The 13,876-nt window shown below is 38.4% G+C and overlaps 1 protein-coding gene and 1 pseudogene across 1 annotated transcript in view; one reads left to right on the top strand and one right to left on the bottom strand.

Annotated features, from left to right (window-relative positions):
- Positions 1–13,876, top strand: part of ANKFN1 (ankyrin repeat and fibronectin type III domain containing 1) — a 451,629-nt gene that overhangs the window by 340,327 nt on the left and 97,426 nt on the right. The gene's annotated exons all lie outside the window — the stretch shown is intronic.
- LOC121472730 lies at positions 8,389–8,710 on the bottom strand (annotated as a pseudogene).

Raw genomic sequence — 13,876 nt, 5'->3', positions numbered from 1 at the left:
TTCTTTGTCTCACCTGTCTACATCCAATGTTAACCTTAAAAATAAAACCACCAAAAAAATAGCAAAGAACCCTTACTAGTGAAATGACTAGTAAAAATGAGTTTATTTAGCAACAGTAGAGAGCTGCAAATTGGAATAAGCAAGCTACAAGTCCAGAGAACAAAGAACACCTTTCACAGAGGAAAGGGGGGCAATTGGGCGGAGTTATTACAAACAAAAGTCCACTGGAGGAAACTGGGAGTTTGAAGTGTAGTGGTTTTTCATTGGCTGAGTTGTGACGTCTCTGATTGGCTGCGCTGTTGCTGAGGCAAGAGAAAAACCTTCCTTCTCCTGGGGTAGGAAAGTAGCTCAAGTACCATGGACTTTCAAGGTAAATCTCTTCGTGGGGGGCAGTGTGTGTGTGTGCGCGCGCGCTCGCGATATTGCCTGTGCGCGATATTGACAAGGAATGATAGGGTGTAAGAGCTCCCCCTGCTGGCCTCCCCAATCCATATTAAATGGTGTTTCCTTATATTAATTTTCACACCATATAGTACCTCTATAGTATATATATATATATATATATATATATATATATACACACACATATTTTTAAAGATTTGCTTAGCTTATTTTTTTTTAATTTTTATTTATTTATGATAGTCACACACAGAGAGAGAGAAAGGCAGAGACATAGGCAGAGGGAGAAGCAGGCTCCATGCACCGGGAGCCTGATGTGGGATTCGATCCCCGGTCTCCAGGATCGCGCCCTGGGCCAAAGACAGGCGCTAAACCACTGCGCCACCCAGGGTTCCCTCTATAGTATATTTTAACATCTAGTAGGGCAAGTCCCTCCCAATGGTAATCTTTTTCAAAATGTCTCAGTTGTTTGCACACATGTTCTCTTCCAAGTGAATTTTAGAATGGGTTTGTCAAGTAATTTTCAAAGGTGTATTAGTGCATCGAATTCCTAAATTAATTTGGAGAGCCTTTCCATCCAAGACATGTCTTCCTAATCAACTTGAATCTTATGTATTCAGGAAAGTTTCATAATTTTCTCTATGTGGGTCTTCTACATCTACTGATAAGTTTCATGTGGGATATATTTTACAAGTTTTATGGCTATCACGAATGAACTCTCATGTGGATTATGACAAATTATATAGCATTGAACATAATTTTTAAATCTCCTGTGACCTTGGTCCCTTTAGTATTTCAAAAGCCATGTTATTTGTGCCCTTTTAGCATTGTTGAACATTTGTCTATTTTACTGGTTTGTTTGAAGAATTAACTTTTTTCATTCATAAAACCTACTTCTTGTGTATCTTCTATTTTATTAATTTCTAGCTTTAGCTTTGCCAATTCCTGCTACTTTCTGTTGGTTTACTTTACTCTTTCTTTCCCAGTTTTTAACTTGAAAACTTCTGATTTTATTCCTTTATTTTTCTTGTTTTCTAATCCATATATTTAAGGCTATAAATTTTTCCCTATCATTTTGTCCATATCCAAGAAGTCTAAAGCAAGATGCTCTAATCAGTTTATTTATAAATTATTTATCATTTCCACTTTAAATGGAGTTTTTAGGCAAGCCATTTTAAATTTCTGACCATATTTTTTGCTATATTTTTAATGTTATTTTCTAATTTTACTATAGTAAAAAAAATTTAATGTACTTTGTATGCTGTTGAGCCATTTTAAAACTCTTATTTGTAGCTAACCAGTAAATCAGTGTATATGTACCATCGTTAGTGTTTGAAAAGAATGTGTAAACTCCACTGAGTGTAAAGTGTGAATGTGTATGTGTTGTTTAAATCCCTGCCTTTTACTAAAGTGTTTGTCCCTTTGATCTTTGATCTCTGAGAAGCTGCTTTATTTGTCTTGCTTAATGCTGTTTCCTTCAACTTCTATTTTGTCTGTAATCAACAGTACCTTCTTGGTTTTCATTTGCCTGTTGCCTTTCTATCTTCCTATTTGCATCCTTCCCATGATATTTGAGACACATCTCTTATGAAGAGTATATAGTAAACTTACACTGCATGTGTCTTTTTTACATACACCATTTATTTTTATTTTTGTCCAAAGTGATCTAAGAATGGGATTAAAAAACAAATTTGTACCAAAGGCTTATAATAAAAAAAAATTATTTGCTCCATTCTTCCCACTCTTCTCTTCAGAGCCAGCCGGTTTTAATTCCTCTAGTTCTTATAATTACCGGTCTACTATAATTAATATGCTTCTATGGCTCTTTCTTGATGCAGCAATTGTAGGTCTTAGGTATGCAATTATAGCAAAAAAGAATTCAATTCTCTCATAATATGACACTCATCTGCAGTTCCTTATTCTCTCTACATAATTATTTCCATTTTTAGTTAAGTCAACAATGTTTATATTATTATGTGTATACATTTCTAGTTGTTGTTGTTATTAACTAAAATCCTTATTTTATTCAAATAACCTTGGTTTGTACCTGATGTCTTTTTTATAAGATTTTATTTATTTATTTGAGAAGGAGCATGATAGAGTGTGTGTATGAGCAGAGGGGCAGAGGGGGAGAGAGAGAGACAATCCCAAGCCGACTCCGTGCACTGAGCAGAGCTTCACATGGGGCTCGACTTTACAACTCTGAGATCATGACCCAAGCCGAAATCAAGAGTTGGATATCCAACTGACTGAGCCATCCAGGTGCCCCTAATGTCTTTTTTGTCCCAGGACCCCATCCAAAACCCCGCATGACATTTAGTTACTATGTCTCCTTGGGTTCTTCTGGTTGACAGTTTCTCAGACTTTCCTTGTTTTTGATGACCCTGACAATTTTGAAGGAAGACTATGCAGCTATTTGTAGAGTGTCCCTCTATTGGGTGCGACTGATGTTTTTCTTCATGAGCACACTGGGGGGATAGAAGACACAAAACTTTACACAGATGTAAAATTTTAGCCATTTCCATCCCATCATATCAAGAGTACATCTTCCCAAAATGACTCATCACTGTTGATACTGACCTTGTTCACCTAGCTAAGGTGGGTATGTCTGGTTTCTCCACTGTGAAGCTATGCTTTAACCCCTTCCTTCCTATATTCTTTGGGAGGAGTCACTATGTGTGGCCACTGTGTGTCCTCCTAATCAACTTGAATCTTAGTTCTGAGTGAAAATGCCAATCCATAAAGGCTACATAGTATATCATTCCATTTATATAACACTCCCAAAATAACAAAATTATAGAAATAGAGAACAGATTAGTGGCTGCTAGGGATTAAGGAGCAAATGAGAAGGAAAATGGGTATATATATCACTCACTTTTTTGTTTTCTTGCTATACTGAGTGTATAAATTCTAACATTATAAAGTCAAATAGTATACTATGATTGCATCTTCTTACCTATATACTTTCCTCAAATCTGCCCGTTTTTTCTACCCTACTTGCCCTTAACATAGTCAAACTTTGTTTCAAATAATCCTTTTAGAGTAGTACCTATTTTTCCAAGAGTAGTACCTAATTTCTCTCAACTACTATCTACTCATGTTCCACTATATAATAATAACTCACCAGGTTTTCATTAAGCAAATGTAAATTAAAACCACAATGAAAGAGGTGCCTAGATGGCTCAGTTAAGCCTCTGATTCTTGGTTTCAGTTCAGGTCATGGGATCGAGCACTGAGTTGGACTCCTTGCTCAGTGGGGAGTCTGCTTGAGATTTTGTCTCTCCCTCTCCCTCTGCCTCTCCCTACTCTTTCCTCTATCTCTCTAAAATAAAGAAGTCTTTTAAAAAACACACACACACAATGAAATATTGCTACATGCCTATCAGAGTAGCAAAAAACTGAAAATAGTGACAATACCAAAAGGAAAGGATGCAGACACATCAGATCACTCATACATTGCTGGTGGGACCGGCACTCTGAAAAACAGTTTAACAATTTATTTAAAAAAGAAACATGCAAGAACCATATGTCCTACCAACTGGTGGGCATTTATCCCAGAAAAATGAAAACTCATGTTCATATAAAAATCTGTTCAAAACTGTTTATAGCAGCTTTATCTATACTAACCAAAAACTGGAAATAAGTCAGGTGACCTCCAATTTGGTGAATGGCTAAGCCAACTGTAATATATTCATACCATGGAATAATACTTAGCAATGAAAAGGAAAACTTATCAATACACACAACAGCCTGGATGAATCTCTAAAGAATTATGCTGAGTGAAAATGCCAATCCATAAAGGCTACATAGCATATTATTCCATTTATATAACACTCCTGAAATAACAAAATTATAGAAATAGAGAACAGATTAGTGGTTGCTAGGGATTAAGGAGCAAATGAGAAGGAAAATGGGTATATATATATATGGCTAATTTTTTTGTTTTCTTGATAATAGATATATTTTTAAACACTATACTTTGTTTTCCTTTTAAAGGATTTGTTTTTTCTTTTTTGTTTTTTGTTTTCTTTTATTTTTTTTTTTTCCTTTTAAAGGATTTGGAGAGAAAAATGGTAGACAGGCATGTCTGTCAGTTTGGCATTTTAATTCAATATCCAAGTCACTTCTCCCTTCTTACCCAGCCTGAATGCTCAGTAAACATGACCTAATACTAATATTACCCCAAGCCAACATACTTATGAAAGCATTTATGCTTTTTCAAAAGGTTATGTATGTTACCTAGGGACAAACATGAAACTGGGTTTTTATATCAGCTAGTGAAGGATTATTACTGACATGATTTCTTCTTCCTGTTATATTTGGAAAATCATAGATCCATAGAGTAATAGAGGAGTTTTTGGAATATGTGAGTTTTTCCGTAAGGTACAAGTTCCTTGAAGGCAAAAATTTTGTCTTTTTTTTTTTTTTTTTTGCTTCACCTCCTACATTGCAGTAGCATTAACCACCTTTCTCTTCTAAAAGCATTTATCTCATCGCAGAATCTTTGAACATGATAATACCTCTGCCTAGAACAATACGCCTCCTATTCTCTGTCCATTGATCAGTTCTTTATTAAAAGTCATTTCTTCAGAGAAGCATTTCTAAGTACTTAATGTAAATAATGCCTAATAATTTCCATCATGCCTTTCCAAAAACTATTCACAAATTACAAACATCTATTTTTGTGGTATATTTTTAAAATATGTTTATTATAGAACTTGGAGTTTATTATAACTTTTTAGTCTCTAATATATCTAGTAAATTATTTTCTAAGTTTTATTTGACTCTCATTGCATGTTTCATGGGAATAATGTTTAATGGAATCATGAGCATATTTAGAATTCTCAAAGCTGATCACTAGAATCACCTTTAGGATCCCTGCCAGGGCCCCTTCCAAGGCCAACAAATCTGAGTCTTTGTATGGTAGAGACCCAAGCATAGATAATTTTCAAGAGCTGCTAGCCCATTCTAACTTGCAGCTAGGCTGTGAATGTGTGGTCATGTTTTTAATATGGGTCCCTCTCATCAGACTGTAAACCTTATGTGAGCAGGGATGTTTTGTTCATCTCTGTAGCCCTGGAACTTGGAAAAGTGCTATATATGTGTGTATATATGTGTATATATGAATAAATATATATTTATAAATATATAAACATATATATATGTTTATATATTTATATATTTATATATGTATGTTTAAGTATTCAGTGAATTCATTTTGAGTCACATGAACACATAAACACAGACCCTCTTTTTATGAGGCTTAGAGGTTATGGAGGAAAGAAGGCTCACCAACATAAGAATTCACTTCAGAGTATAGAGAGTAAAACCCAAAGTGTTAAAAAAAAAAAAAAAAAAAAGACCCAAAGTGTTGAGGCTTTGTCCAACATCATCTTTTACTGACCCTCACCTCTCATCCCTTTCCTTTATAAGTTATCCATGGTTCTCTTCTTGGATCCACCCCCCCCCCGCCCCAACCCCCACCTTCAGTTTCATCCTTCTGTACCCTGCTGGCCCCCCCAAGCTCACTGTCTTCAACATACTTGCCACTGGAAAGTTTCTACAAAGGTGGTCACATCAGTACTGGGTAGGGTGGCTTATTTCTCCTCCTCCCCTTCACACACCCCTCTGGAACTTTGGAGCCACAAAGCTTCTTGGCGGAGAGGGAGGCCCACCAGGCAGCTCTTTATTGCCATGCAACTGTGAGATTCCTCCCCACACTTTCTCCTGGGGAAAGTCAGCCTGCCAATCGAGATTTAACAGTGGAGCAGTGCATGGTGACAAGCCAAGCCCCCCTCCCAACCCCCCCAACCAGCCCCATCACCACCTCGTACTGCCATCCCCACCCCCAGACTGAACAAACTGTATCACTTACCCCCTGGGAGCCTGGCAGTTGCTGAGCCCAGACGCCACAGGGGCTGGTGAGTTTCCAGTGGCCACAGAGGCAGGTCTTTACTCAAGGCACAGCTCTGTCCATGACTGCTCAACTGGGAGCACAGCTGGCACTGCAGGTGATGAGCCACTTCCGGGCCACCTTCTCCCCTTGGAGATTTTCCTCTTGATTCCTTTTTGGCCAGATCCCTTTGCAGCATTATAGTTTGTCAATAGCCCGCGACTGCTTTCTAGAATTTCTCTCCAGGAGAAAGTGTGTTTTTCTAAGAAATAGGTGTTCTAGCCTGAAGCCTAATTTCATGTGAGGGCTGAAAAATGAAACAAAAATAATCACCCTCAAGTCTGGAAGCTAAGGGGCCTCTCCACTCCGTGAGGAGTGCTTCCTTTTGGGAGGTAGGAGGAGGGGTGGCCCTTTGTGCTTCTTAAATGAAGTTTCCCCAATTATAAAAATAATGTGTGCTTCTTGTATCAGCCGGAGTCCTGGCAGGAAAAAAAAAAAAGGATACTCAGCTTGAATTTTGAAGCAATGTTAATGAAGGGATTATTTACAGAGAGGTGAGCAGGGTTCATGAATGGACAAGGGATAGCAAGGCACCCAAGGCTAGCTAAAATGGAAAGCTCTTATCACCCCTACACTTGAAGGGAGAGAGGTAAAAGCTGGGGTGGGGGCACTGGTCAGGAGTTGCTATGTGAAAGGACACACCCATCACCAGCTCCAGGCACTGGCTGAACTCCACTAGAAGGCCATGGGCTAGAGGTCCTGGGTAATGCAGTCCATAGGGATCAGTCTCCTAGAGACACAGAGCAGGTCAGTAATGGTCAAAGTTTTTACTGGTGAAAAGAGGGTGAGGGGCAAATGGAAAGGACATATAATAATTATAGGACATTGCAAAGAAAATAAATTATAAATAAAGAAACAAATCACTCACCCTCAACCCTGGAGCCCAAAGAAATCTAGTCTTCAAAGGAACTTTTGGTATTTTTTTGACCCCATAATAAGCTGAGACCATATATTTAATAACAGTGAACATATGTCAAGCCCATAGCACATGCCAGGCTTTGCGTCAAGGCTTTACAAGTATTGTTTCTTCTAAACCTCACACAGCAATTTGGAATAGGTACAGTTTATCCTCTCCTCATGAATGAGGAACTGAAGGTAAACAGAGGAACTTGCTGAGGTCCTCCAGCCATGCAAAAGTCCAATTTAACCTCAGTCAGCATCCTGGAGCCCCTACTCATAGTGACTATGCTGTACTGCCATCTCTTCTACTTCACATCCCCGTTATGACCTTTGCTTTGAAGTGTTGTTTTAAACCATTCATGTTGCATGGAATACGTCAGTATGCATTTTACCTTTTTTTTTTTTTTATTGTTGGCTATTCAAGTTGCTCCCAGTTGTTTCACTGTTGTAAATGCTGCTTCTATGAACATCTCTGTATTTAGGGCATTTCCTGCATTCTGGAATGTTTCTTTAAAGGAGAGTTCTACTAAATTCCAACCCCGACCCCATTTTAAAACCAGTATTGACTGTTCTATCATTTCAAGTCACATAGTTTTAAATAGCTAAATGTGGACATGGAAAATAATGTCAAAATTCTCCAATTCTATCACTCCACTCATCCCCAAATTAAAGAAAAATAAAATTGAGGGGAAGCATAATGAGTCAAGGAGTCAAGGTACCCTAATTTTAATGAGAAACAGCACTTAAGTGAGTTAAGACCAATCAACCCTAACTAATTCTGCTGTCCTAGGTGTTAAATAGGGACACATCCATGAGCTGTGAGCACGTAACACCCAGGAAGTACTGACTGCATACACATTAACCAAATCTAAACACATGGGGTTGTAGCTCTTCTAATCAGCCACTTCTACATCTTTTATTTATTTATTTACTTATTTATTTTCACAGACCAATCTAAGTTATTTATAAGCCATCTCCTGCCACAAGCAAAGGGATGGAAGATCAGCATACTGGTCACCAGTATGATACAAGTAAGGAAGGCGAGCTTAAGTTCCTATATACTTTTCTGGTCTGTATGCAGAGTCAAGGTCCAAACCTGTGCTATGATCTCCACTGGGGAGTGGTCCAGACTCTCTTTATTCATCTTCATAGCTGGTTGGAAGTGGATTCACATGAGAGCTATGGAATAAACTATGATTATCATCTCCCCAGGGAAAGGGCTTGAACCTGATGTGGAAATAGGGGTAAGCAATGAACTTGATGTTCTCCATGATGTGACTTCAGAAAGATGTTCAGCATGCTCACTCCCATGCCAGGACGTGCTATGAAGTAGGCAAGGGCCTTCCACATGCGAGCTGAGCCCTCCTTGCTGTGGACACCACTCGACATGGACCATCCCAGCTGTGTCCCACACCAACCTAGCAGCCCAGACAGCTGGGACACAGCCAGTGCTACCATTTTCCATGTGGACCAATCACTTCTACTTCTGATGTGTGTGCTGAGGATTACACTGGTGGATAGAAACAATTTATCAAAAGAACTTAGGTCAAACCGTTCACTGCCGAAGAAAAGTTGCCCTTTGACAAAGAGAATTTAGGCTATCCTACAAAGTAGTTTAAATTCTAAAAATGTGCTCTCAGTTTAGGCCAGTTCAGCTTATTCTTCAGTACAATAACTGATGAACCACTCAAGAAAAATTAGATAAACTATTTTCTAGAAAATACTTAGATTCATTGGAAGTGTCTGTCAAATCTTGATTTGTCTGTTCAATGCAGTGTGCTGATTATGGCATGGTCTAAACTAAGTCAAAGTGCTATAGTCTTCTGGGAGTCTGTGACTTATGAAGAGTGGTATCACTGCAAACTTTGGTAGTAGAGTATGGGTCTGCATTAAGAGGACATTTATTGGGATCCCTGGGTGGCACAGCGGTTTGGTGCCTGCCTTTGGCCCAGGGCGTGATCCTGGAGACCTGGGATCGAATCCCACGTCGGGTTCCCAGTGCATGGAGCCTGCTTCTCCCTCTGCCTATGTCTCTGCCTCTCTCTCTCTCTCTGTGTGTGTGACTATCATAAATAAATAAAAATATTAAAAAAAAAGAGGACATTTATTTATACAGTGGAAGGAGCCCTAGCCAGAAAATCAGGAGGTTGTTATCCTTTGGTTCTGCTCTAACTAGCTAGGTGACCTTTTTGGGTAAGTCACATCTCCTCTTTGAACCTCAGTTCTATTATCTGAAGAAATGAGGGAATAGGACAGGATCAGTTATTTTCAAACTGATCCAATGGAATCTTAGAGGTCTCCACAGACATGCTGCAGGGACCGCATGGCAGGCTGGAGTTGGGGGTATAGGGAGCAATGGGAAGTTTCCCAGACTCTGAAGACAAAATAATTATATCTTCCTATTGCATTCTTTCAGAGCACCATGTAAGTTTCCCTTATAAGTCATTTTCCTAGTTTGTAATTACATCTTTACCCATAAATTACTTGCTTGGTATCTGTTTCTCTTTCTAGACTATATTTTCCATGAAGGCAGGGACCATGCCTATTTGGTTCACCATCATAAACCCAATGACAAGCATAGTGCCTGACACATGGCACATGGTTATTTGTTGAATGAATGAATGGATGAATGAATTCAGTCTCATTTCTGGCCCTGGAGGTACTTATAAACATAGAGATGATTCGTTTCAGTAAAGTACATACAACATTTCCCTCTTCCTCTTCATTATTAAACAATATGGAAAGAACTATCTTTGAGTTCTGACTTAGCCCTCATTTCTTAGAAACTGTATAATCTTGGACACAAAGGTCACAACTTCTCTGAGCTTTGGAGTTTTTTGTTTTTTGGGTTTGTTTGCTTGTTTTCCATAAGATGACTAGGTTAGTCTATGATCTCTCTCGGGTCTACTTCTGCTCTGGCATTCTATGATTTCATAATTTTGTCCCTTCCTTAATCCACAGAAGGTTAGATGAAGCTGAAGGTCCTGCATAGGACTTAGAACTCTGTAGCACAGAGATAATCTCTGGGAATGAATGAGCTCTCTGAGGAAGAAACATTCAGAGAATATCTTAGACATTCTGAAAAGCAGAATCCTGGGTTAGGAAAGACAGAAGAGGCAAGTCATCACTCTGCCACCTACTAGTTTTGTTGGTGATCTTGGGCAAACAGTTCATCTCCCCTGGGCTTCAGATCTTGGGCAAACACTTCATATCCTCTGGGCTCTATGTATGAAATGAGGACAGAAGTACCAGTCTCAGCTGCTGCATGTGACATCATAGGGATCAAAACAAATGAGGTAGTGTAAGTGAAAATGCTTTGTAAATTACAGTGTGCTATATATATATTTAAGATGATGCTATCACCATTATTACTAGGTCACCATAAAGGTCATGATCCTAACATATTATAAAGCCAGAATAACTCAACAGTGCCATACTGGTACATGATAAGCCAATGGATTAGAAGGGAAGCTTCTACTATAGGTAGCTGTAAATGCAGGAATTTAGTGTAAGATAAAAGGAGTATCACATATAGGCAGGGGAAAGATGTAAAGTTCAATAAGAAGACTACTGGACAGGAAAAGAAAATGTAATTGGACTCATGTCTCATGGTCTACTGCAACACAAATTATAAAGGGATCATATTTCAATGTAAAAATGAAATAATAAAAGTTCTAGAAAAAAACTGGAAGAAATCCTTTCTGACTAGAGTAGGAAAGGCCTTCATTACAATTCAAGAACTAGAGTAAATTCAACTTCATTTGTAAAAGCATCTTCAGCAAAAACAACCATAAGCAACATAAAAAAGACACCATTTTATACAATAGGCATAGACTCATCTTTCTAATATATAAATAGCTTTTGAAATCTATAAGAAAAAAAATGAGGGAAGGATGGTTCTTAAAGAAACAGATGGCTCCTAAGCATATAAAGAGAAGTTCAAATTCTCCCATTATAAAAGAATGCAACTTAAAACAAACCTGAGATATCAATCTTGACCTTTCTGAAGGGCAAAAATTCAAAAGTTTTAATATACACTCTGTAGATTAGAGTTGAGGACACTGTTACTTTCATATAATGCTGATAGAAGAAAACATTTTTAGGATCATTATGGAAAGCAGTTTGGCAGTATCTATCATAAATACAAATGCAAATAACCTTTGACCCAGCAATTCTTATTAGGAGGATTTATCCTGCAGATATGCTTAGGGATTTATAAAGTGAATTATTATGCACATACCAGCATGCTGACATACCAGCATAGTTTGTCAGAGTAAACTGCATCACATGAGGCTTATAAAGGCAAAATACAGAAAATCTATCAATAGAAGACTGGTTAAATAAATTATCACACACATCCATATACAGAAGCCAGAGGACAGAACATGGAATCTTATTATGTATTTATATGGAAAGATCTCCAAGATAAAGTAAGTTTTAAAAAAACATTTGGGGGGCAGCCCCGGTGGCGCAGCGGTTTAGCGCTGCCTGCGGCCTGGGTTGTGATCCTGAAGACCCGGGATCGAGTTCCACGTCGGGCTCCCTGCATGGAGCCTGCTTCTCCCTCTGCCTGTGTCTCTGCCTCTCTCTCGCTCTCTCTGAATGAATAAATAAATCTTAAAAAAAAAAAAAAAACATTTGGAAGAGTACATATAATGTGCTTCCTGTTATGTAAAATGGTGTGTGTGGGGGGGTCTGTATTCATGTCTGATTGTGTGTGAATAAAGAAACCTGGAAAGAGGGATCCCTGGGTGGCGCAGCGGTTTGGCGCCTGCCTTTGGCCCAGGGCGCGATCCTGGAGACCCGGGATCGAATCCCACGTCGGGCTCCCGGTGCATGGAGCCTGCTTCTCCCTCTGCCTGTATCTCTGCCTCTCTCTCTCTCTCTCTGTGTGACTATCATAAATAAATAAAAAAAAAATTTAAAAAAAAAAAAAAAGAAAAGAAAAGAAACCTGGAAAGATACATAAAACACCAAGAACAGTGGATGCCTGGTGGGGGAGCAAATCTGGGAACTGGGAACACACAGAGACAGAGGGGCGTGAGAGAGATTTACTGCTGAATCACCAATTATACCTTTTGATTTTTGAACCATGTGGACCTATTCAAAACATTAAATTTAATAACAAGATCAAAACAAAAAATACAAATTTCATGGGATACAGGGAGAACAGAATGGGTCAAGAGAAGAAAAAGCAAAAGAAAGAGACTTGTAAGAAGAATCCTTAGGAAGGAATGCTCTTTATAGAAACAGGCCAGGTTGAGAGACACTTTGTATCCCATGTGCAGGAGTAGAGAGACTCAAGAATACACCTAAGAGAAAGAGAACAGAATTTTTCTGTCAATGTCCACAGTGGTTTTTCCAATATTGACAAATAGGAGAGAATAATGCAGTCAGCCAAAGTGGGAAAATTACTTCAGATCTTTCAGGGAGCCAGAAAAAAATATCTTTGGCCATCATTTCTGTGACCATAGTGGGTGAATTTCATGCAGCAGGCTCCCAAACTCCATGAAATAAATTTCTCCAAAGGAGTCTTTTGTAGTGCTTATTTAAGCTATCAGGAAAGTAAGGAGTCTTATATGACAAGAGTGTTTACATATTTAATTTTTGTGTAACATTAGAACCAGAAAAGCTCTCTCTTTAAGATGGGGAATATGTGACACATGCAGTTAATTTCCACATTAAATTACTGAATGAAAAATACACACATTATCCATTGTGACTCCAGGATTAGGTCAGGTCAAATTTTATTGCTTTTGGCCAATGGCTTTTGTAAGACTTACAAGGCTAAGAGCAGGTACAGTGTGATCTTTGGTATAAGTTATAGAGGTAAAATGAGGTTCTGAGTGAGAAAATACTTAGCATTTCAGAGGTAAGTTCATGAAAGTCATCATGAGACTAGCACATCCCCATGTTGATTTAGCTAGAACTTTATAAGATCACTTTAGCTCTGGTTTCTGAAACTGCCAAGGTTCATGTATCCGCCTAACAATAAATAACCAACCTTTTCTAGATTGATCTGTAATGGATGCTAATTTGAATTACCCCCAAGAAGTTTGCATAAAACCAAATAAACATGGCAAGGGAAAAAAGGGGGGGAGGAAATGTGGATGATTCCCTAGCTATGGTTCCAAAAATAAACATTTTTGGGGTTAAAAGTGTCTAATAGTATCTGTCTTCAAATCTGGTCATGGGCTTGAAATCTAGAACGGGTTTAATTATTCTATTAGAGTAATGAAAATTTGTATCTGATAAAAACAATCTACCAAACATGACATTTTGAACAAAGTGCTATTCTTAGATTGGTTTATGTGAGAAACGTAGTAAAAGAGGTAGCAAAGTAACAATTGGAAATATTTATTGAGCTCTTACTATGGCCAAGCTAGTGTATGTTTATATGCATTATCCCATTTAATGCTTTCAACAATCTTATGAGGCAGGATCGATCCACTTCATTTTTTAGAATTTATTTTTTTAATTTTTTATTTATTTATGATAGTCACAGAGAGAGAGAGAGAGGCAGAGAACAGGCAGAGGGAGAAGCAGGCTCCATGCACCGGGAGCCCGACGTGGGACTCGATCCCGGGTCTCCAGGATCGCGCCCTGGGCCAAAGACAGGCGCTA

Source organism: Vulpes lagopus, chromosome 12 (genome assembly GCF_018345385.1).
Source record: "Vulpes lagopus strain Blue_001 chromosome 12, ASM1834538v1, whole genome shotgun sequence".
NCBI lineage: Eukaryota > Metazoa > Chordata > Mammalia > Carnivora > Canidae > Vulpes > Vulpes lagopus.
This window is presented reverse-complemented; position numbering and strand designations above follow the sequence as displayed.